Here is a 26,233-nt window from a genome sequence, read left to right as displayed (position 1 = left end):
AACCAAACAAATCAAATTATTATGGGAATAATTTGGGGTTCTATGTTTCTCTTTATATCATGTACTGATATCTATATTAAGTTATTAGATAAACTATGTCTGATTCAGTTTATCTCTATATCATTCGAATGTTTTGCCAGATAGTCTTATTATATGTATCTATTTTTCAATGTATCATGTCTTGAAATCCTTGTATGTATGGTATCGTATGAGAATCCTATGAATAGTTTAATACTAGCTTGTGAGATAGTCACTACCCTTTATGGATGATCAAGTAAATCCTCTCCGGAAGTGTAACCAGAGTCTCCTGGAGGGAGAGCGACGAATTTGTGAATAGATCTATTCGGGATTGACAATCCCACACCTTAACTGCTAGCTACAGTTAGGCGGGCACGCCTGGGGTGACAAATTCTGGATATCATTCGACGTCTGACTAACGTCAAGGAGGTCTCGTTGTCATATCAGTATGGTTACCCGACTCACAATACGTATTAATATAAACTTATTCACAGCTATGATTTCGTTTAGAATCTATATCTTGTTCGGGATGGTAATCCCATGGTTTTATGTCTATATCTCGTTCGGGATGATAATCCCATGATCTTGTGTCCATATTTCGTTCGGGATGGCAATCCCATGGTATTGAAACTAAATCTTATACGGGATGATAATCCCATGATTTTATCAATCTATCATATATCTAGTTTCGGGATAGTGATCCCATGGTTTATCGAGCTATCTATATCTACTTTCGGGATAGTGATCCCATGATTTTTATCGAATTACCTTATAACTGGTTTGGAATGTAGTCCCGAGGTTTTCAAAATACTTTCTATTTACAGTTCGTCTAAATTATAGTTTTGTGTATTAAACTATACTATGTGTTATCAAATCAATCTTACAATTAGGAAAATATGGGATTTTCCTGGAGTTAACTTATAACTAGTAACAGAACTGTAACGAAAGATAACTTAACTACTTTACATAAGAAAATATGGGATTTTCTTGGATATCAAATCTTTTCAGAAAACTAAAGGAAATCGATACATTTTCACAAAACAAAACCGCTTATGAACTCACCAGCTTTATGCAGATTTTCAAACCGCTTGTATTCTCAGGTCCAAGTTAGACAGGTACCCGGCGATATCTTTTGGTGAAGATGGAGTGCTCCGAAGACTCGTCTCTTTTGTTCATATGATATATGTATAACTTTGTACAACTTACTTCTGAACCAAATGTAAACTTTCAAATATATGTAATGTAATGGTTGTTTACTGTGATTACTATGTACATTGGATTTGATACACAACATGGAGTCAACCCCGGGAACGTTTCCGCCTTTGGTTTTCGGGGTGTGACAGAATGTAAAGCTCGTGGCTTTATGTGATATTCAAGCCTTGAGAGCTTAGATCTAGAGTGTGAGAGAGTTTTTTGCCTTTAAATCGTCTGAATAAAAATTGAGTCTGAATGGACTTGCCAAGTTGATGAGCCAACTCGACGAGTCGGTTGGGGTTTGGCCTGATGAGTTGGGCGATGCGATGGCTCGGCGAGTTAGGGGTTAACTCGGCGATGCGATGGTCTTTTACCCATTTCTAGGGCTAGTGTGAAAGAGAGAACAACTTTTGGTATATTAGAGTATGAGTAGAGTATTAATTAGAGATAATTATCCTATATGGTAGTCGGAGGCTAGATCGAGGATTTCGATTATGAGACTTTTATTTGCTAGCTTTTGAGGTGAGTCTTCTCACTATACTTTACCTAGAGTGGTATTTATGTGGGACTAGAGGGTCGTATGTGCTTACTTGAGTTATGTATTTGTCTGTGTGATATATATGTTATATTATGTGTTACTGAGACCAGATCGGAGGGTCCAACGAGCTGTGAGACCGGACTAGAGGGTCCAACGAGCCATGGGACTGGAGGGTCCCACTGAGACACATGGACCGGAGGGTCTTACAGAGTTATAGCCTCGAGTGGCTAATGTGTTGTATGTGGTATTTTGGGGAACTCACTAAGCTTCGTGTTTACCGTGTTATGTGTTATGTGTTTCATGTACTTCCGAGGATCGCGAGAAGGCATCGGCTTGATTGTACACACACATCTGAGGTGGAGTTATATTTATTTTGGATCCTGGATTCGTGATAAATAATTTTTGAAATAAGTAATGATCTTTGATACTTGAGGTTTTTGGAGAAAATATGACATGTGTTTTATTGTGTTTGAAAAAAAAAATGAAAAATTTGGTTTGAAAATTTACATCGTTACAAAACTCACCTTAAGCAAGTCTAACACTTTGCTCCACTTCACAAGTGTTGTATGCTTAACTAAGTAGTATCTTTTAAATAAAGTTTAACTATATGTTAGCTAAGTGATTATACCTTAATCATATTTCTTCACCATAAGTAAAGTGGTTAATCTCTTTTTATTGCATAAATATGTTTCTTAAGTCGTCATAAAACTAATAAAAGTGGGTTGAGGTCAAATTACTTGTTAGAGAAAAAGTCACAAAAATTACATGATGTAAACATAAGCTTTACACAACCCTTATATACATGGTCGTAATGCTCATATCAACAAAATTTGTGATTTTTAACTCAAAACAACCTTGTACTCAGAGAGTTTTAACCCAAACACTTAATTACCCATTCTAATTACAAAGTACAATCAATTTTTTTTTATCAAAGTTTGTTTCATACAGTAATATATCATTCAAATCTATCATTTAAACTATGACTCACAAGCTTAAATTGGAGATCATGAGTTCAAGGTTCGTCAATCAAGAAATGCATTCATATATCCCACTTTAATATCCAAACCATCAAAATTTTTTAGATGTCCTTTTATTAGTTCTATAGGATACGATGTTTTCAAGTGAGTTTGAAATCATATATTTATGTCCAAGTGATATAATGCATTTAAAATACAAAAACTACATTCAAAACATCAAATGAACCTGTCATTTTCATTCAAGCTTCAAATCACAATTATAATCCATTTGAAGGCATTCTTCATTTTTTTTGATTATGTAAGCATAATTTGAGATTAGATTAAGTTTCAATTTATGATCTATAGTTTCAAATCATCACTTTATCAATCTAGGGTTATAAAACTCCCAAAACCATAAATGGAGCTAAATACAAGCATTTCACGTGTAGAAGGAGTTGATAAAATAATGATTGAAATATCTTATAAATTTATTCAAAAAATATAACCCAAAAAGGATTTTGAATTTAGGGAAATTATACAACCCTAATTCAAATCAAGAAGAAAAAGTCAGGATTATACATCATAAGGCTTCAATGAGTCGATTTTAGCTTTTACTCTTTAATTAAAATCGAGATTCTCTTCTAACACTCTTTAAAGCTCAAAATAGTCAAGCTCAATCATACCCCAATATCTAGAGATCAATCTATTCAAATAATGGAACGGAAGATTGTTATGCTCAAAACTTATGACACTTGACAACTTAAACCCCTTAACTTATAACTCTTCTAAGTTGACCACTACTTGTGTATAATACCTATTCAAACTTCTAATTTGCTAAATTAACCCCAAACAAAACGTTTTATATTAAAATATTGCTTCCTAAAATGTTAGATGAGTAAGTCATGGTAAACTATGGGGGTTCCTTATAATTTACCAAGTCAACTCTAGTTTTCCACAACTTAACTTGAAATATAAATTTAATTCATTAAATTATTTAAATTTTTACTTTTTCTATATCTAATTTAATATTATGATAATTATTTGTTTCTTTTACTTTTTATTTAAAATTTAAATTAATCAAAAAATTTGGAAGTTATATTTAATTATGATAAACGCTTTAAGCCGAACAACCACTCAATAAACTTGCAAGATCAAATTAATAGCACCCTCAAACCCCTTGGAATGTTTTTCAAACCAAAATCTTCACAAAAACACTAAATCTTGGAGAATTGAGAGTTTACGGCCAAAGAACCCATGCCTAGGCCGTATACTCCCTTATGTGTTGTAAATGATGTTTTTAAATTAATCCAAGCCTTAAGAAAAATTAATCCAAGCATTTCCAAGTGTCCATATCCACTTATAACCCAAATTTGCACTCTAAACCACCCTACCATGAGTTTACGGCTGTAAACTCATGGGGAATGGGTGTTTTGGACCTAAAACTCTTGTATAAGTTTACTCATGGGGAGTAAACTCAAGTCCCAAGTCCCTAGTGTCATTTCTCATCCCTAAACGCCACCCGGGTCCCTCTAAACACTCATATCGGAGTGTTTTCGCGACTTGAAGCAAGTGTCCCTATCAAATGAATAAACTAAGTCCTAATTAGATACAAATGTGTATCTTTACATTATAATTAGGAACCTCGTGTATTTACAAGCCCCGAATCCACTCTTAGCATCCAAATCGTCATACTTCTCGTCCGGTGAGTTCATACCCCTACGTCTTTTTCACTGTTTTCAACTGTTTTCAGGGGGGGAATACAAGCAAACCAAAACTGTTTTCAAATCATAACAATTATGTGTTTCAAAATAATATCTGGCAATCTTATAAATTCATTTACTCCTTATGTATTATGTTGAGCATAAGGAATGATTTATCAATTACAACTAAAGGGATTTTAGTTAAGAAGATAACCAAACAAATCAAATTATTATGGGAATAATTTGGGGTTCTATGTTTCTCTTTATATCATGTACTGATATCTATATTAAGTTATTAGATAAACTATGTCTGATTCAGTTTATCTCTATATCATTCGAATGTTTTGCCAGATAGTCTTATTATATGTATCTATTTTTCAATGTATCATGTCTTGAAATCCTTGTATGTATGGTATCGTATGAGAATCCTGTGAATAGTTTAATACTAGCTTGTGAGATAGTCACTACCCTTTATGGATGATCAAGTAAATCCTCTCCAGAAGTGTAACCAGAGTCTCCTGGAGGGAGAGCGAGGAATTTGTGAATAGATCTATTCGGGATTGACAATCCCACACCTTAACTGCTAGCTACAGTTAGGCGGGCACGCCTGGGGTGACAAATTCTGGATATCATTCGACGTCTGACTAACGTCAAGGAGGTCTCGTTGTCATATCAGTATGGTTACCCGACTCACAATACGTATTAATATAAACTTATTCACAGCTATGATTTCGTTTAGAATCTATATCTTGTTCGGGATGGTAATCCCATGGTTTTATGTCTATATCTCGTTCGGGATGATAATCCCATGATCTTGTGTCCATATTTCGTTCGGGATGGCAATCCCATGCTATTGAAACTAAATCTTATACGGGATGATAATCCCATGATTTTATCAATCTATCATATATCTAGTTTCGGGATAGTGATCCCATGGTTTATCGAGCTATCTATATCTACTTTCGGGATAGTGATCCCATGATTTTTATCGAATTACCTTATAACTGGTTTGGAATGTAGTCCCAAGGTTTTCAAAATACTTTCTATTTACAGTTCGTCTAAATTATAGTTTTGTGTATTAAACTATACTATGTGTTATCAAATCAATCTTACAATTAGGAAAATATGGGATTTTCCTGGAGTTAACTTATAACTAGTAACAGAACTGTAACGAAAGATAACTTAACTACTTTACATAAGAAAATATGGGATTTTCTTGGATATCAAATCTTTTCAGAAAACTAAAGGAAATCGATACATTTTCACAAAACAAAACCGCTTATGAACTCACTAGCTTTATGCTGATTTTCAAACCGCTTGTATTCTCAGGTCCAAGTTAGACAGGTACCCGGCGATATCTTTTGGTGAAGATGGAGTGCTCCGAAGACTCGTCTCTTTTGTTCATATGATATATGTATAACTTTGTACAACTTACTTTTGAACCAAATGTAAACTTTCAAATATATGTAATGTAATGGTTGTTTACTGTGATTACTATGTACATTGGATTTGATACACAACTTGGAGTCAACCCCGGGAACGTTTCCGCCTTTGGTTTTCGGGGTGTGACAGATTGGTATCAGAGCCCTTGTTTATAGTGAACAGAGTATACCAAACCTTACATGGTATAAAACTATAAACATTAAGGGGCCTAAGTGCTCTGAACTAAAAGTATCTTACAATATATAAGTATTTTCAAAAGTATTTAAGTATGCCGAGCCGTCGAAATCCGTAACTATAAGTAGAACAAAACATAAGTAAATGGGTGTTGTACACTGCGGTTAAACCTGAGCAGTTATGTAGTCGTGTCTAGGGTCAATATAGCCTGGCCAACTATATTCATTCGAGACACGGCCAACATGTGCTTGGGAGTGACTGTGGCATGCGGCATACCTAAAACTTACCCAATATCCCAAACAACGAATCGTCGCTGCAGTGAACCATGAAATACTATGGGAGTATTTCTCGAGCCGATCCTTTGTAGAAATTCTCGTATACGCGTTATTCTTTGATCATTCCTCTAGCCATAAAATGTTCTATCTTTATAACTCCTTTCTGCTTTATCGCTTTGTATGATGCTATATTTGCCTTGATGAGATATCTCCTGTCCCATATCTCTTGATTCAATTCAGAGGACTTATGATCCTCTCTTTCCTGATCTTTTTAGATCAAGATGCCTCCAAGAAAGAGACCCAGCTCAACGAACAACAACAATCCTCCTTTTCAACTTGATCTTGCATCGCTTCAGACAGTTCTGACTGCTGCAATGGTAGCAGCCATGTCACAAATGAACTCTAGAAATTCAAGAGGTGATCCCCAACCCCGAAACCCAGAAGGTAGCCAGGGACACCAAAAAGGGGGTTCCTATAAGGACTTCATGAACGCAAAACCGACATTCTTCGATGGCACAGGGGGTATCATTGCCTTAACCCGATGGTTCGAGAGAATCGAATCAATCTTTGAAATATGCGGCTGTTCGGAGTCTGATAGACTCAAGTTTGCTGCCTGCACCTTCCTAGACAAAGCCCTGACTTGGTGGAATGGCCGAGTCAAATCCTTAACTTTACCTGTAGCCAATGCTATGGGTTGGGAAGCTATGAAGGAGCTTCTTCTCGCAGAGTATTGCCCTCGGGGCGAGCTTCAGAAGCTAGAACACGAACTATGGAACCTTAAGATGAAGGGTTCTGGCATAGCTGCTTATACCTCAAGATTCGACGATTTGGCGTTACTTTGTCCGGGAATGGTTACCCCGGAGAGTAAAAAGATAGAGAGGTTCATCTGGGGGTTGACCCAGCCAACAAAGGGGAATGTCTTGGCTGCGAAGCCAAACACTTATGACAGTGCCAAATGTCTTGCGAAAATCCTGATAGATCACGAAGACAACTCTGATGAAGAAGCTACTACCCCCGAGCCAGTCACTAGTGGAGGCGGAAGTAAAAGGAAATCCTGGAACAAGCGTAAGGCCCAGAGTACGCAAGGGTCTTCTAAGAAACAGCAAACGGTAGCAGTCCATGCTGCTACTGCCCCTGTTGCTGTTTCAGCTGTAGGGTCCACAGCCCAAACTCCCGCCAGTGGATACACTGGTACCCTTCCTTGGTGTGGTAAGTGCAACTACCACCACCGCATTCCTGGACCATGTCGCGAAAGGATCTGCGACAACTGTGGCAATAAGGGCCATCTTGCACGAACCTGCAGAAAACCAGCCAAACCAACGAACCAATCATCTGGAGTGGGAATCAGTCCGGCCTGCTACAATTGTGGTGAAGCCGGGCACTTCAAAAGGAATTGTCCCAAGACGGCTACAACCACAAATCCCTCTGCTGCCGCAGGTATATCTCTATTTGATAATTCTTATACTTGCAACTCTTTTCGATTTTGGGTGCAAAAAGGAAACCTGTTATCTATCTATTCGAACATATTCTAAACTCAATCCTTCGTATGTAATCGAAATGTATACCGTCGAGACGACTAACTAGTGAGATAGAGAACACTAACTTCGTATCTATAGATTGAATCCTCGGTCCAGAGAACTATTCTATTCCATTCGATTTATAAAGGGGGAAACTTTCCATAAAAATACTTTGGTGCCATGTTTAACCAGAAATGACCGAGTTTTCGTTCGCGTTGTTACTTTACTTTCGAAAGGGCCGCTCGTTAAATCTTTTTCTCGACCCGGTTCTCGTGATCTTCGGCATCAAACTTCCGTATCATTTTATGCTTAGAACTCAAAAGTTTTCCCAATATAAATTATCACGCATCCCTCGTTTTTGTGATTATTGAGAAACGGGAAGTTGGCAATTATTCCCTCTAAATGTCTATCCCGAAGGATTTCCGGGAGTATCTTTCGAGCATCCAGTTTAGTCTCACATCAAACCTTTCGAGATCTTCGTAGAGATTGATTCTGTAACCTTCGAGTTTCGGATGCCCTTAGAGTTTGGTAATATCTATCTAGACCATCACGTCTCGAATCCTTAGAAGCGTCTGCCCAACGAAACCCTAGTGATTTCTTGAGGAAACCGAAGTCGTTCAGAGATGGAACTTCCACGAGAAAGCAGATTGATATCGTAGATTGAGAGAGAGTCAAGATACGAAACAAGGACACGTCCCGATAGTGAGAATTCACTAGAACGCCCAACAGAGACCAGATTCCACTTGAGGAAGTGAAGATCCGAGACAACAAATCCATTCGTATCTCATTTCAAATCCATGACCTGTATCTTATTCTTTGAATTTCGGGACGAAATTCCCTCTAACGGGGGGATAATGTAACAACCCGAAGTTGTTCATCGCCGAAAACCCGTTCTACCCGTATAACTCGTCGGAAATCGAAATGTCCCGTTATCATTTTTGGGCTTAGTTATCTAAAGTTATATGTTTATTATCATTCAATGAGGGTCCAAATCATTTAGGAACTCATGAAATTAGCCCAAGACATGTATTTTATAAGTTTTAGAAATATCCTCGTCGGGTGACGAAAACTCAATCGGGTGCAACCCAAAGCATCGTTTAAGGTCGGTATCGGGTAGAATTCCACCGTGTCCAAGTTTTAGGGACTATATAAACATGTTTTAGCACTCATTTGAAACTTTTTCCTTCTCTCTTTACTCTCTCTCTAACCTCTCTCCTAAATCCAAGGATTAAGTATCCAAAACTCAAATTTAAGGCTTCAAATCCTTAAGGTACCTTCCTAGCCTTAATCTATAGCATGTTTAGCTTCCAAATTAGACACTTAATCATGAAATTGGACAATATATGTGAGTTTACGGCCCAGGAGGCAGCCTAGGCCGTAAACACCATTTTGAAGGGTTTTTAGCCCTTAAACTCCTTCCTAGACTCAATTGGACTTTAGATATGGCTAAGGGACTTCAAGATATGGACTTAGAACATTTAAAACTATGATTTTGAGGACTTTGAAGGAGTTTACGGCCAAGGCATAAGCTTGGGCCGTAAACTCATGTTAATGGTGTTTTTCAAGCCCTTAAACCCTTCCAAAACACCTCTATGGCTTAGATATGAATTATAGGACCTTGGCATTAGCATTTGGACACTTGAAACATGAATTTTGGGGGACTTAGATGAGTTTACGGCCAAGGATAGTTCTTGGGCCGTAAACTCCCCAAAACTTGACATAAAACCAATTCTAAGGTGTTAGAAAGCCATCCAACACCACCAAAAGCTTTGGAATAAATCAAGGGACCAACCAAAAATACTTTGAAGGCCTTAAACATATCTTTTATGAGATTTCTAAGAGTTTACGGCCAAGACCTGTTCTTGGGCCGTAAACTCCAAAAATTTTGGTGTTAGAATGCAAACTAAACAACCCTACAGCCTTTAGATGAATTTTAGAAGTCCATTCATGCAAGTTTTAGATCTTGAAACACATTGTAGCTCCATATATTAGAGTTTACGGCCATGAAGGGGGTCTCATAGGCCGTAAACTCCATAAAAGCCTCATATGTTCCATATAAACTCATTTCTAGGCTTGTGGGAATTTTTAGAATCACATGTGATTGATTTTAACAACTTAAAAACACTAAATCTTGGAGAATTGAGAGTTTACGGCCAAAGAACCCATGCCTAGGCCGTAAACTCCCTTATGTGTTGTAAATGATTTTTTTAAATTAATCCAAGCCTTAAGAAAAATTAATCCAAGCATTTCCAAGTGTCCATATCCACTTATAACCCAAATTTGCACTCTAAACCACCCTACCATGAGTTTACGGCCGTAAACTCATGGGGAATGGGTGTTTTGGACCTAAAACTCTTGTATAAGTTTACTCATGGGGAGTAAACTCATGTCCCAAGTCCCTAGTGTCATTTCTCATCCCTAAACGCCACCCGGGTCCCTCCAAACACTCGTATCGGAGTGTTTTCGCGACTTGAAGAAAGTGTCCCTATCAAATGAATAAACTAAGTCCTAATTAGATACAAATGTGTATCTTTACATTATAATTAGGAACCTCGTGTATTTACAAGCCCCGGATCCACTCTTAGCATCCAAATCGTCATACTTCTCGTCCGGTGAGTTCATACCCCTACGTCTTTTTCACTGTTTTCAACTGTTTTCAGGGGGGGGGGGGGGGATACAACCAAACCAAAACTGTTTTCAAATCATAACAATTATGTGTTTCAAAATAATATCTGGCAATCTTATAAATTCTTTTACTCCTTATGTATTATGTTGAGCATAAGGAATGATTTATCAATTACAACTAAAGGGATTTTAGTTAAGAAGATAACCAAACAAATCAAATTATTATGGGAATAATTTGGGGTTCTATGTTTCTCTTTATATCATGTACTGATATCTATATTAAGTTATTAGATAAACTATGTCTGATTCAGTTTATCTCTATATCATTCGACTGTTTTGCCAGATAGTCTTATTATATGTATCTATTTTTCAATGTATCATGTCTTGAAATCCTTGTATGTATGGTATCGTATGAGAATCCTATGAATAGTTTAATACTAGCTTGTGAGATAGTCACTACCCTTTATGGATGATCAAGTAAATCCTCTCCGGAAGTGTAACCAGAGTCTCCTGGAGGGAGAGCGAGGAATTTGTGAATAGATCTATTCGGGATTGACAATCCCACACCTTAACTGCTAGCTACAGTTAGGCGGGCACGCCTGGGGTGACAAATTTTGGATATCATTCGACGTCTGACTAACGTCAAGGAGGTCTCGTTGTCATATCAGTATGGTTACCCGACTCACAATACGTATTAATATAAACTTATTCACAGCTATGATTTCGTTTAGAATCTATATCTTGTTCGGGATGGTAATCCCATGGTTTTATGTCTATATCTCGTTCGGGATGATAATCCCATGATCTTGTGTCCATATTTCGTTCGGGATGGCAATCCCATGGTATTGAAACTAAATCTTATACGGGATGATAATCCCATGATTTTATCAATCTATCATATATCTAGTTTCGGGATAGTGATCCCATGGTTTATCGAGCTATCTATATCTACTTTCGGGATAGTGATCCCATGATTTTTATCGAATTACCTTATAACTGGTTTGGAATGTAGTCCCGAGGTTTTCAAAATACTTTCTATTTACAGTTCGTCTAAATTATAGTTTTGTGTATTAAACTATACTATGTGTTATCAAATCAATCTTACAATTAGGAAAATATGGGATTTTCCTGGAGTTAACTTATAACTAGTAACAGAACTGTAACGAAAGATAACTTAACTACTTTACATAAGAAAATATGGGATTTTCTTGGATATCAAATCTTTTCAGAAAACTAAAGGAAATCGATACATTTTCACAAAACAAAACCGCTTATGAACTCACCAGCTTTATGCAGATTTTCAAACCGCTTGTATTCTCAGGTCCAAGTTAGACAGGTACCCGGCGATATCTTTTGGTGAAGATGGAGTGCTCCGAAGACTCGTCTCTTTTGTTCATATGATATATGTATAACTTTGTACAACTTACTTCTGAACCAAATGTAAACTTTCAAATATATGTAATGTAATGGTTGTTTACTGTGATTACTATGTACATTGGATTTGATACACAACATGGAGTCAACCCCGGGAACGTTTCCGCCTTTGGTTTTCGGGGTGTGACAGAATGTAAAGCTCGTGGCTTTATGTGATATTCAAGCCTTGAGAGCTTAGATCTAGAGTGTGAGAGAGTTTTTTGCCTTTAAATCGTCTGAATAAAAATTGAGTCTGAATGGACTTGCCAAGTTGATGAGCCAACTCGACGAGTCGGTTGGGGTTTGGCCTGATGAGTTGGGCGATGCGATGGCTCGGCGAGTTAGGGGTTAACTCGGCGATGCGATGGTCTTTTACCCATTTCTAGGGCTAGTGTGAAAGAGAGAACAACTTTTGGTATATTAGAGTATGAGTAGAGTATTAATTAGAGATAATTATCCTATATGGTAGTCGGAGGCTAGATCGAGGATTTCGATTATGAGACTTTTATTTGCTAGCTTTTGAGGTGAGTCTTCTCACTATACTTTACCTAGAGTGGTATTTATGTGGGACTAGAGGGTCGTATGTGCTTACTTGAGTTATGTATTTGTCTGTGTGATATATATGTTATATTATGTGTTACTGAGACCAGATCGGAGGGTCCAACGAGCTGTGAGACCGGACTAGAGGGTCCAACGAGCCATGGGACTGGAGGGTCCCACTGAGACACATGGACCGGAGGGTCTTACAGAGTTATAGCCTCGAGTGGCTAATGTGTTGTATGTGGTATTTTGGGGAACTCACTAAGCTTCGTGTTTACCGTGTTATGTGTTATGTGTTTCATGTACTTCCGAGGATCGCGAGAAGGCATCGGCTTGATTGTACACACACATCTGAGGTGGAGTTATATTTATTTTGGATCCTGGATTCGTGATAAATAATTTTTGAAATAAGTAATGATCTTTGATACTTGAGGTTTTTGGAGAAAATATGACATGTGTTTTATTGTGTTTGAAAAAAAAAATGAAAAATTTGGTTTGAAAATTTACATCGTTACAAAACTCACCTTAAGCAAGTCTAACACTTTGCTCCACTTCGCAAGTGTTGTATGCTTAACTAAGTAGTATCTTTTAAATAAAGTTTAACTATATGTTAGCTAAGTGATTATACCTTAATCATATTTCTTGACCATAAGTAAAGTGGTTAATCTCTTTTTATTGCATAAATATGTTTCTTAAGTCGTCATAAAACTAATAAAAGTGGGTTGAGGTCAAATTACTTGTTAGAGAAAAAGTTACAAAAATTACATGATGTAAACATAGGCTTTACACAACTCTTATATACATGGTCGTAATGCTCATATCAACAAAATTTGTGATTTTTAACTCAAAACAACCTTGTACTCAGAGAGTTTTAACCCAAACACTTAATTACCCATTCTAATTACATAGTACAATCAAGTTTTTTTATCAAAGTATGTTTCATACACTAATATATCATTCAAATCTATCATTTAAACTATGACTCACAAGCTTAAATTGGAGATCATGAGTTCAAGGTTCGTCAATCCAGAAATGCATTCATATATCCCACTTTAATATCCAAACCATCAAAATTTTTTAGATGTCCTTTTATTAGTTCTATAGGATACGATGTTTTCAAGTGAGTTTGAAATCATATATTTATGTCCAAGTGATATAATGCATTTAAAATACAAAAACTACATTCAAAACATCAAATGAACCTGTCATTTTCATTCAAGCTTCAAATCACAATTATAATCCATTTGAAGGCATTCTTCATTTTTTTTGATTATGTAAGCATAATTTGAGATTAGATTAAGTTTCAATTTATGATCTATAGTTTCAAATCATCACTTTATCAATCTAGGGTTATAAAACTCCCAAAACCATAAATGGAGCTAAATACAAGCATTTCACGTGTAGAAGGAGTTGATAAAATAATGATTGAAATATCTTATAAATTTATTCAAAAAATATAACCCAAAAAGGATTTTGAATTTAGGGAAATTATACAACCCTAATTCAAATCAAGAAGAAAAAGTCAGGATTATACATCATAAGGCTTCAATGAGTCGATTTTAGCTTTTACTCTTCAATTAAAATCGAGATTCTCTTCTAACACTCTTTAAAGCTCAAAATAGTCAAGCTCAATCATACCCCAATATCTAGAGATCAATCTATTCAAATAATGGAACGGAAGATTGTTATGCTCAAAACTTATGACACTTGACAACTTAAACCCCTTAACTTATAACTCTTCTAAGTTGACCACTACTTGTGTATAATACCTATTCAAACTTCTAATTTGCTAAATTAACCCCAAACAAAACGTTTTATATTAAAATATTGCTTCCTAAAATGTTAGATGAGTAAGTCATGGTAAACTATGGGGGTTCCTTATAATTTACCAAGTCAACTCTAGTTTTCCACAACTTAACTTGAAATATAAATTTAATTCATTAAATTATTTAAATTTTTACTTTTTCTATATCTAATTTAATATTATGATAATTATTTGTTTCTTTTACTTTTTATTTAAAATTTAAATTAATCATAAAATTTGGAAGTTATATTTAATTATTTATGATAAACGCTTTAAGCCGAACAACCACTCAATAAACTTGCAAGATCAAATTAATAGCACCCTCAAACCCCTTGGAATGTTTTTCAAACCAAAATCTTCACAAAACCCAAATATGAACCAAAACTATAGCAACAAATGTGAAAACATCAATGATGATGATTCTAGATGTCTTTCACCCATCATCCACAATCAAGGGTAGGGTTAAGCATCTCCACAGTCAGTCATATGTTGGAAGTAGATATGAATCAAGACTGTCATGAGTTGGTTGTAGAGGTCTAAGTTGTTGGACAGGGCTACAACACTCATGAGTGCTCATAAGTTATGAGTATTGGATTCAACCCATGCTCACTGGTATCACTTCATGGAATTTATCTCGAGTGATCGTGAGAGGGTAATGTAATATAAGTCTTCAAACCTAGAGATATGACTTGTTGCCTATGAGTTGACTATACATTGATTGTGCGAAACGCATTGGTAACTCGATGTTATAAAACATACTTTTGTGTGTGATTCAACAAGTAGTAGAACAAGCATATGAGTCAAAGTTTATTTGTTCCTTCTTGCATTAGAAGCGATACCTTGGTCCCTCGATGATTTTGTTTTGACCTATGTATCGGGCCCGGTCAGAACTAAGTTGATGTGTTCAATTAAGTTCTTTGTCAAACAAATCGGAGATCGAGAAACAAACTGCTGGATAATAAGTAAGACATTGTTCCATGTATTTGTCTGGCTGATATCTTGAACAGAGGATTATATGATCACTTATCTTAAATGGCGTATCATCATCATCTCAGTTCTGAGAGACCTTGAAAGAGCTACGATTGCTGATCGGTTCCTGAAGTCATACTTCCAGTTATAGTTATTAGACTTATCCAAGTGGGAGACTGTTGGATAAGGTGTCTAAGTCCATAACTATTTATGGTATGTACTTGACCCGGTTTGGCATGGTCCATTTGGGTTGTATGGCATCATGCATTTGGATAGACTAAAATGAGAGAAATAACACTTATGGTTTATTAATATATTATAAGTTCTAATATATTAATAATGTTATTTAATTAGTATTGATCAAGAATTAATTTAGAATTAATTAAGTGATCAAAATGTGACTAATTAAATATATGGGTTGATTGTGTAAATCATCCATACTTGTATAGTGGGCTAAATGCTCCATGGATTATCAAGTTGGGTTAAAACCCATAGGATGCTCTATGGTGGTTATAGAACCCATGGGTCATGGAAATGAAAGGTCATGACAATTAGGGTTTACATGGTGTAACCCTAATTGTAACACAATACAGAAGCTTCATGTTACACACCAAAATCGTACCCTAAGAGAACAAAGGAGGGCAAGTCGATTTCTAAGTGTTCTACATATCTCTCAAGTTTATTCCAAGTGCATTTGGTGTTGTGTGAGACATTTGAGGCATCACACTTGGGGTGTTAGGCTCACAAGGTTTTCAAGGAATCCAAATTACTACAAGTATGTATTTCTAGCTATCTTTTATGTTTAAAGTTCCTCATGTATGATAGATAGGATTAAGAACCTTGGAAATCATATTTTGCATGTATTTAGACAAACATAGATCCAAGGTTTCTAGGGTTGCATATACACCTTAAGAGTGTTAGTATTCTCAAAACCCTTTAAGAGTTTGATGGGTGGAATGGAGATAGTGCTAAAGACGACTGAGCAGATTCAATAGGTCAGGTAGAGCTTACTGACGACACAAAGTTGCCAGAAGATTTATGCGGAGAAGCGACGATCCGAGCTAGAATTCCAGGTCAGAGATTTTGTGCTTCTGAAGGTATCCCCATGGAAAGGGGTGATCGAATTCAGGAAGCGGGGTAAGTTCGAACCCCAATACATCGGTCCTTTCAGAGTGACCCCTACGTTGGGCAGAGTAGCATACCAGTTGGAGCTACTTGCGGAGTCGAGTAAGATCCATAACACCTTCCACGTGTCCTAGTTGAGGAAGTGTGTAGCCGATGAAATGACAGTAGTACCATTGGAGGACACTTAGATAGATGCGAGCCTAAATTATATTGAGAGGCCGATTGCGATTTTGGATCGAAAAGTGAGGCTTCTGAGGAACAAGGAAGTGCCCCTGGTTCAGGTCCAGTGGCAACATTGGAAAGCGTTCGATTTGCCTTGGGATTCGGAGTCAGAGATGCGGAAGCAGCATCCAGAATTATTTGAGGATCATGACTTTGCGGGTGAAGTCTGATTCTAGTAGGGAGAATTGTAACATCCGGATTCCTAAGTATACTATTTTACTTATTTATTTTTGGAGTTTATTGAGAAACTCGACGAGTTGGTGCAACAACACGCCGAGTAGAGTCGGGCGTGGCCACGTGGGATTAATGATCTACTCGATGAGTCCGAGACTCCACTCGACAAGTAGGCGCTGCGAGAGGAAACCCTAAATCTCCGGGTATGGGGCCTATATAAGGATACTTATAGCCTCATTTTCGGCTCCCCATCTACTTCCCTTCATTGAGAGAAACCCTAATTGCCCCTTTAGCTTTTGAGAGAGTATTGAGGCATTATTTGAGAATTTTGGTGCATTTTTGGTAGAGAATAGGAGGATTTCAAGTAAGGATTGTGAAGAGGATGTTAGATCTGTTGCTAAACATCCATGAGCTTCTGTTTAAGGTATAAAGTTCGTACCTTTTTCATTTGTATGGGTAGATCTCATGATATTAGAGTTTAAGGCTTCATTTCCATCTTATTTTGGGACCTTGAAGGTTTTGAGCACCTTTTTAGTAATGGACATCAGATTTGGACCTTGTGAGGTCCCTAGAGTCGAAAGTCCCCTGCTTTATTCTGCCATGTTAGCTCCTTGGATGAGAAGTTTTTTCTCAAGCATGTTCTTGGCATTTTTAGCCCTAAAGTGACATGCATGAACGTAAAGCTCGTGGCTTTATGTGATATTCAAGCCTTGAGAGCTTAGGTCTAGAGTGTGAGAGAGTTTTTTGCCTTTAAATCATTTGAATAAAAATTGAGTCTGAATGGACTTGCCAAGTTGATGAGCCAACTCGACGAGTCGGTTGGGGTTTGGCCTGATGAGTTGGGCGATGCGATGGCTCGGCGAGTTAGGGGTTAACTCGGCGATCTGGACTTTCATGAGACTACCGATCAGAAATGTTTGGACTCGAAGAGTTGCACGAGTGCACTTAGCGAGTCAGGTCAACTTTGACTGTTGACTCGACTTTGACTTATGTTGACTTTAAGGTTGGTCAAATGAGCAATGGAGATCAAGGAGGGGTAAAATGGTCTTTTACCCATTTCTAGGGCTAGTGTGAAAGAGAGAACAACTTTTGGTATATTAGAGTATGAGTAGAGTATTAATTAGAGATAATTATCCTATATGGTAGTCGGAGGCTAGATCGAGGATTTCGATTATGGGACTTTTATTTGCTAGCTTTTGAGGTGAGTCTTCTCATTATACTTTACCTAGAGTGGTATTTATGTGGGACTAGAGGGTCGTATGTGCTTACTTGAGTTATGTATTTGTCTGTGTGATATATATGTTATATTATGTGTTAGTTAGACCAGATCGGAGGGTCCGACGAGCTGTGAGACCGGACTAGAGGGTCCAACGAGCCATGGGACTGGAGGGTCCCACTGAGACACATGGACCGGAGGGTCTTACAGAGTTATAGCCTCGAGTGGCTAATGTGTTGTATGTGGTATTTTGGGGAACTCACTAAGCTTCGTGTTTACTGTGTTATGTGTTATGTGTTTCATGTACTTCCGAGGATCGCGAGAAGGCATCGGCTTGATTGTACTCACACATCTGAGCTGGAGTTATATTTATTTTGGATCCTGGATTCGTGATAAAGAATTTTTGAAATAAGTAATGATCTTTGATACTTGAGGTTTTTGGAGAAAATATGACATGTGTTTTATTGTGTTTGAAAAAAAATGAAAAATTTGGTTTGAAAATTTACATCGTTACAAAACTCACCTTAAGCAAGTCTAACACTTTGCTCCACTTCGCAAGTGTTGTATGCTTAACTAAGTAGTATCTTTTAAATAAAGTTTAACTATATGTTAGCTAAGTGATTATACCTTAATCATATTTCTTGACCATAAGTAAAGTGGTTAATCTCTTTTTATTGCATAAATATGTTTCTTAAGTCGTCATAAAACTAATAAAAGTGGGTTGAGGTCAAATTACTTGTTAGAGAAAAAGTTACAAAAATTACATGATGTAAACATAGGCTTTACACAACTCTTATATACATGGTCGTAATGCTCATATCAACAAAATTTGTGATTTTTAACTCAAAACAACCTTGTACTCAGAGAGTTTTAACCCAAACACTTAATTACCCATTCTAATTACATAGTACAATCAAGTTTTTTTATCAAAGTATGTTTCATACACTAATATATCATTCAAATCTATCATTTAAACTATGACTCACAAGCTTAAATTGGAGATCATGAGTTCAAGGTTCGTCAATCCAGAAATGCATTCATATATCCCACTTTAATATCCAAACCATCAAAATTTTTTAGATGTCCTTTTATTAGTTCTATAGGATACGATGTTTTCAAGTGAGTTTGAAATCATATATTTATGTCCAAGTGATATAATGCATTTAAAATACAAAAACTACATTCAAAACATCAAATGAACCTGTCATTTTCATTCAATCTTCAAATCACAATTATAATCCATTTTAAGGCATTCTTCAATTTTTTTGATTATGTAAGCATAATTTGAGATTAGATTAAGTTTCAATTTATGATTTATAGTTTCAAATCATCACTTTATCAATCTAGAGTTATAAAACTCCCAAAACCATAAATGGAGCTAAATACAAGCATTTCACGTGTAGAAGGAGTTGATAAAATAATGATTGAAATATCTTATAAATTTATTCAAAAAATATAACCCAAAAAGGATTTTGAATTTAGGGAAATTATACAACCCTAATTCAAATCAAGAAGAAAAAGTCAGGATTATACATCATAAGGCTTCAATGAGTCGATTTTAGCTTTTACTCTTCAATTAAAATCGAGATTCTCTTCTAACACTCTTTAAATCTCAAAATAGTCAAGCTCAATCATACCCCAATATCTAGAGATCAATCTATTCAAATAATGGAACGGAAGATTGTTATGCTCAAAACTTATGACACTTGACAACTTAAACCCCTTAACTTATAACTCTTCTAAGTTGACCACTACTTGTGTATAATACCTATTCAAACTTCTAATTTGCTAAATTAACCCCAAACAAAACGTTTTATATTAAAATATTGCTTCCTAAAATGTTAGATGAGTAAGTCATGGTAAACTATGGGGGTTCCTTATAATTTACCAAGTCAACTCTAGTTTTCCATAACTTAACTTGAAATATAAATTTAATTCATTAAATTATTTAAATTTTTACTTTTTCTATATCTAATTTAATATTATGATAATTATTTGTTTCTTTTATTTTTTATTTAAAATTTAAATTAATCATAAAATTTGGAAGTTATATTTAATTATTTATGATAAACGCTTTAAGTCGAACAACCACTCAATAAACTTGCAAGATCAAATTAATAGCACCCTCAAACCCCTTGGAATGTTTTTCAAACCAAAATCTTCACGAAACCCAAATATGAACCAAAACTATAGCAACAAATGTGAAAACATCAATGATGATGATTCTAGATGTCTTTCACCCATCATCCACAATCAAGGGTAGGGTTAACCATCTCCACAGTCAGTCATATGTTGGAAGTAGATATGAATCAAGACTGTCATGAGTTGGTTGTAGAGGTCTAAGTTGTTGGACAGGGCTACAACACTCATGAGTGCTATTAACTTATGAGTATTGGATTCAACCCATGCTCACTGGTATCACTTCATGGAATTTATCTCGAGTGATCGTGAGTGGGTAATGTCATATAAGTCTTCAAACCTAGAGATATGACTTGTTGCCTATGAGTTGACTATACATTGATTGTGCGAAACGCATTGGTAACTCGATGTTATAAAACGTAATTTTGTGTGTGATTCAACAAGTAGTAGAACAAGCATATGAGTCGAAGTTTATCTGTTCCTTCTTGGATTAGAAGCGATACCTTGGTCCCTCGATGATTTTGTTTTGACCTATGTATCGGGCCCGGTCAGAACTAAGTTGATGTGTTCAATTAAGTTCTTTGTCAAACAAATCGGAGATCGAGAAACAAACTGTTGGATAATAAGTAAGACATTGTTCCATGTATTTGTCTGGCTGATATCTTGAACAGAGGATTATATGATCACTTATCTTAAATGGCGTATCATCATCATCTCAGTTCCGAGAGACCTTGAAAGAGCTACGATTGTTGATCGGTTCCTGAAGTCATACTTCCAGTTATAGTTATTAGACTTATCCAAGTGGGAGACTGTTGGATAAGGTGTCTAAGTCCATAACTATTTATGGTATGTACTTGACCCGGTTTGGCATGGTCCATTTGGGTTGTATGGCATCATGCATTTGGATAGACTAAAATGAGAGAAATAACACTTATGGTTTATTAATATATTATAAGTTCTAATATATTAATAATATTATTTAATTAGTATTGATCAAGAAATAATTTAGAATTAATTAAGTGATCCAAATGTGACTAATTAAATATATGGGTTGATTGTGTAAATCATCCATACTTGTATAGTGGGCTAAATGCTCCATGGATTATCAAGTTGGGTTAAAACCCATAGGATGCTCTATGGTGGTTATAGAACCCATGGGTCATGGAAATGAAAGGTCATGACAATTAGGGTTTACATGGTGTAACCCTAATTGTAACACAATACAGAAGCTTCATGTTACACACCAAAATCGTACCCTAAGAGAACAAAGGAGGGCAAGTCGATTTCTAAGTGTTCTACATATCTCTCAAGTTTATTCCAAGTGCATTTGGTGTTGTGTGAGACATTTGAGGCATCACAGTTGGGGTGTTAGGCTCACAAGGTTTTCAAGGAATCCAAATTACTACAAGTATGTATTTCTAGCTATCTTTTATGTTTAAAGTTCCTCATGTATGATAGATAGGATTAAGAACCTTGGAAATCATATTTTGCATGTATTTAGACAAACATAGATCCAAGGTTTCTAGGGTTGCATATACACCTTAAGAGTGTTAGTATTCTCAAAACCCTTTAAGAGTTTGATGGGTGGAATGGAGATAGTGCTAAAGACGACTGAGCAGATTCAACAGGTCAGGTAGAGCTTACTGACGACACAAAATTGCCAGAAGATTTATGCGAAGAAGCGACGATCCGAGCTAGAATTCCAGGTCAGAGATTTTGTGCTTCTGAAGGTATCCCCACGGAAAGGGGTGATCCAATTCAGGAAGCGGGGTAAGTTCGGACCCCGATACATTGGTCCTTTCAGAGTGACCCCTAGAGTGGGCAGAGTAGCATACCAGTTGGAGCTACTTGCGGAGTCGAGTAAGATCCATAACACCTTCCACGTGTCCTAGTTTACGAAGTGTGTAGCCGATGAAATGACAGTAGTACCATTGGAGGACACTTAGATAGATGTGAGCCTAAATTATATTGAGAGGCCGATTGCGATTTTGGATCGAAAAGTGAAGCTTCTGAGGAACAAGGAAGTGCCCCTGGTTCAAGTCCAGTGGCAACATTGGAAACCGTTCGATTTGCCTTGGGAGTCGGAGTCAGAGATGCGGAAGCAGCATCCAGAATTATTTGAGGATCATGACTTTGAGGGTGAAGTCTGATTCTATTAGGGACAATTGTAACATCCGGATTCCTAAGTATACTATTTTACTTATTTATTTTTGGAGTTTATTGAGAAACTCGACGAGTTGGTGCAACAACTCGCCGAGTAGAGTCGGGCGTGGCCACGTGGGATTAATGATCTACTCGATGAGTCCGAGACTCCACTCGACAAGTAGGCGCTGCGAGAGGAAACCCTAAATCTCCGGGTATGGGGCCTATATAAGGATACTTATAGCCTCATTTTCGGCTCCCCATCTACTTCCCTTCATTGAGAGAAACCCTAATTGCCCCTTTAGCTTTTGAGAGAGTATTGAGGCATTATTCGAGAATTTTGGTTCATTTTTGGTAGAGAATAGGAGGATTTCAAGTAAGGATTGTGAAGAGAATGTTAGATCTATTGCTAAACATCCATGAGCTTCTGTTTAAGGTATAAAGTTCGTACCTTTTTCATTTGTATGGGTAGATCTCATGATTTTAGAGTTTAAAGCTTCATTTCCATCTTATTTTGGGACCTTGAAGGTTTTGAGCACCTTTTTAGTAATGGACATCAGATCTGGACCTTGTGAGGTCCCTAGAGCCGAAAGTCCCCTGCTTTATTCTGCCATGTTAGCTCCTTGGATGAGAAGTTTTTTCTCAAGCATGTTCTTGGCATTTTTAGCCCTAAAGTGACATGCATGAACTTAAAGCTCGTGGCTTTATGTGATATTCAAGCCTTGAGAGCTTAGATCTAGAGTGTGAGAGAGTTTTTTGCCTTTAAATCGTCTGAATAAAAATTGAGTCTGAATGGACTTGCCAAGTTGATGAGCCAACTCGATGAGTCGGTTGGGGTTTGGCCTGATGAGTTGGGCGATGCGATGGCTCGGCGAGTTAGGGGTTAACTCGGCGAGCTGGACTTTCATGAGACTACTGATTAGAAATGTTTGGACTCGAAGAGTTGCACGAGTGCACTCAGCGAGTCAGGTCAACTTTGACTGTTGACTCGACTTTGACTTCTGTTGACTTTAAGGTTGGTCAAATGAGCAATGGAGATCAAGGAGGGGTAAAATGGTCTTTTACCCATTTCTAGGGCTAGTGTGAAAGAGAGAACAACTTTTGGTATATTAGAGTATGAGTAGAGTATTAATTAGAGATAATTATCCTATATGGTAGTCGGAGGCTAGATCGAGGATTTCGATTATGAGACTTTTATTTGCTAGCTTTTGAGGTGAGTCTTCTCACTATACTTTACCTAGAGTGGTATTTATGTGGGACTAGAGGGTCGTATGTGCTTACTTGAGTTATGTATTTGTCTGTGTGATATATATGTTATATTATGTGTTACTGAGACCAGATCGGAGGGTCCAACGAGCTGTGAGACCGGACTAGAGGGTCTAACGAGCCATGGGACTAGAGGGTCCCACTGAGACACATGGACCGGAGGGTCTTACAGAGTTATAGCCTCGAGTGGCTAATGTGTTGTATGTGGTATTTTGGGGAACTCACTAAGCTTCGTGTTTACCGTGTTATGTGTTATGTGTTTCATGTACTTCCGAGGATCGCGAGAAGGCATCGGCTTGATTGTACACACACATCTGAGGTGGAGTTATATTTATTTTGGATCCTGGATTCGTGATAAATAATTTTTGAAATAAGTAATGATCTTTGATACTTGAGGTTTTTGGAGAAAATATGACATGTGTTTTATTGTGTTTGAAAAAAAAAATGAAAAATTTGGTTTGAAAATTTACATCGTTACAAAACTCACCTTAAGCAAGTCTAACACTTTGCTCCACTTCGCAAGTGTTGTATGCTTAACTAAGTAGTATCTTTTAAATAAAGTTTAACTATATGTTAGCTAAGTGATTATACCTTAATCATATTTCTTGACCATAAGTAAAGTGGTTAATCTCTTTTTATTGCATAAATATGTTTCTTAAGTCGTCATAAAACTAATAAAAGTGGGTTGAGGTCAAATTACTTGTTAGAGAAAAAGTTACAAAAATTACATGATGTAAACATAAGCTTTACACAACCCTTATATACATGGTCGTAATGCTCATATCAACAAAATTTGTGATTTTTAACTCAAAACAACCTTGTACTCAGAGAGTTTTAACCCAAACACTTAATTACCCATTCTAATTACATAGGACAATCAAGTTTTTTTATCAAAGTATGTTTCATACACTAATATATTATTCAAATCTATCATTTAAACTATGACTCACAAGCTTAAATTGGAGATCATGAGTTCAAGGTTCGTCAATCCAGAAATGCATTCATATATCCCACTTTAATATCCAAACCATCAAAATTTTTTAGATGTCCTTTTATTAGTTCTATAGGATACGATGTTTTCAAGTGAGTTTGAAATCATATATTTATGTCCAAGTGATATAATGCATTTAAAATACAAAAACTACATTCAAAACATCAAATGAACCTGTCATTTTCATTCAAGCTTCAAATCACAATTATAATCCATTTGAAGGCATTCTTCATTTTTTTTGATTATGTAAGCATAATTTGAGATTAGATTAAGTTTCAATTTATGATCTATAGTTTCAAATCATCACTTTATCAATCTAGGGTTATAAAACTCCCAAAACCATAAATGGAGCTAAATACAAGCATTTCACGTGTAGAAGGAGTTGATAAAATAATGATTGAAATATCTTATAAATTTATTCAAAAAATATAACCCAAAAAGGATTTTGAATTTAGGGAAATTATACAACCCTAATTCAAATCAAGAAGAAAAAGTCAGGATTATACATCATAAGGCTTCAATGAGTCGATTTTAGCTTTTACTCTTCAATTAAAATCGAGATTCTCTTCTAACACTCTTTAAATCTCAAAATAGTCAAGCTCAATCATACCCCAATATCTAGAGATCAATCTATTCAAATAATGGAACGGAAGATTGTTATGCTCAAAACTTATGACACTTGACAACTTAAACCCCTTAACTTATAACTCTTCTAAGTTGACCACTACTTGTGTATAATACCTATTCAAACTTCTAATTTGCTAAATTAACCCCAAACAAAACGTTTTATATTAAAATATTGCTTCCTAAAATGTTAGATGAGTAAGTCATGGTAAACTATGGGGGTTCCTTATAATTTACCAAGTCAACTCTAGTTTTCCATAACTTAACTTGAAATATAAATTTAATTCATTAAATTATTTAAATTTTTACTTTTTCTATATCTAATTTAATATTATGATAATTATTCGTTTCTTTTATTTTTTATTTAAAATTTAAATTAATCATAAAATTTGGAAGTTATATTTAATTATTTATGATAAACACTTTAAGCCGAACAACCACTCAATAAAGTTGCAAGATCAAATTAATAGCACCCTCAAACCCCTTGGAATGTTTTTCAAACCAAAATCTTCACAAAACCCAAATATGAACCAAAACTATAGCAACAAATGTGAAAACATCAATGATGATGATTCTAGATGTCTTTCACCCATCATCCACAATCAAGGGTAGGGTTAAGCATCTCCACAGTCAGTCATATGTTGGAAGTAGATATGAATCAAGACTTTCATGAGTTGGTTGTAGAGGTCTAAGTTGTTGGACAGGGCTACAACACTCATGAGTGCTCATAAGTTATGAGTATTGGATTCAACTCATGCTCACTGGTATCACTTCATGGAATTTATCTCGAGTGATCGTGAGTGGGTAATGTCATATAAGTCTTCAAACCTAGAGATATGACTTGTTGCCTATGAGTTGACTATACATTGATTGTGCGAAACGCATTGGTAACTCGATGTTACAAAACGTACTTTTGTGTGTGATTCAACAAGTAGTAGAACAAGCATATGAGTCGAAGTTTATCTGTTCCTTCTTGGATTAGAAGCGATACCTTGGTCCCTCGATGATTTTGTTTTGACCTATGTATCGGGCCCGGTCAGAACTAAGTTGATGTGTTCAATTAAGTTCTTTGTCAAACAAATCGGAGATCGAGAAACAAACTGTTGGATAATAAGTAAGACATTGTTCCATGTATTTGTCTGGCTGATATCTTGAACAGAGGATTATA

This window comes from Lactuca serriola, chromosome 3 (assembly GCF_051521515.1).
Source record: "Lactuca serriola cultivar US96UC23 chromosome 3, Lser_US96UC23_V15, whole genome shotgun sequence".
NCBI lineage: Eukaryota > Viridiplantae > Streptophyta > Magnoliopsida > Asterales > Asteraceae > Lactuca > Lactuca serriola.
Note: the sequence above shows the minus strand (reverse complement) of the source record.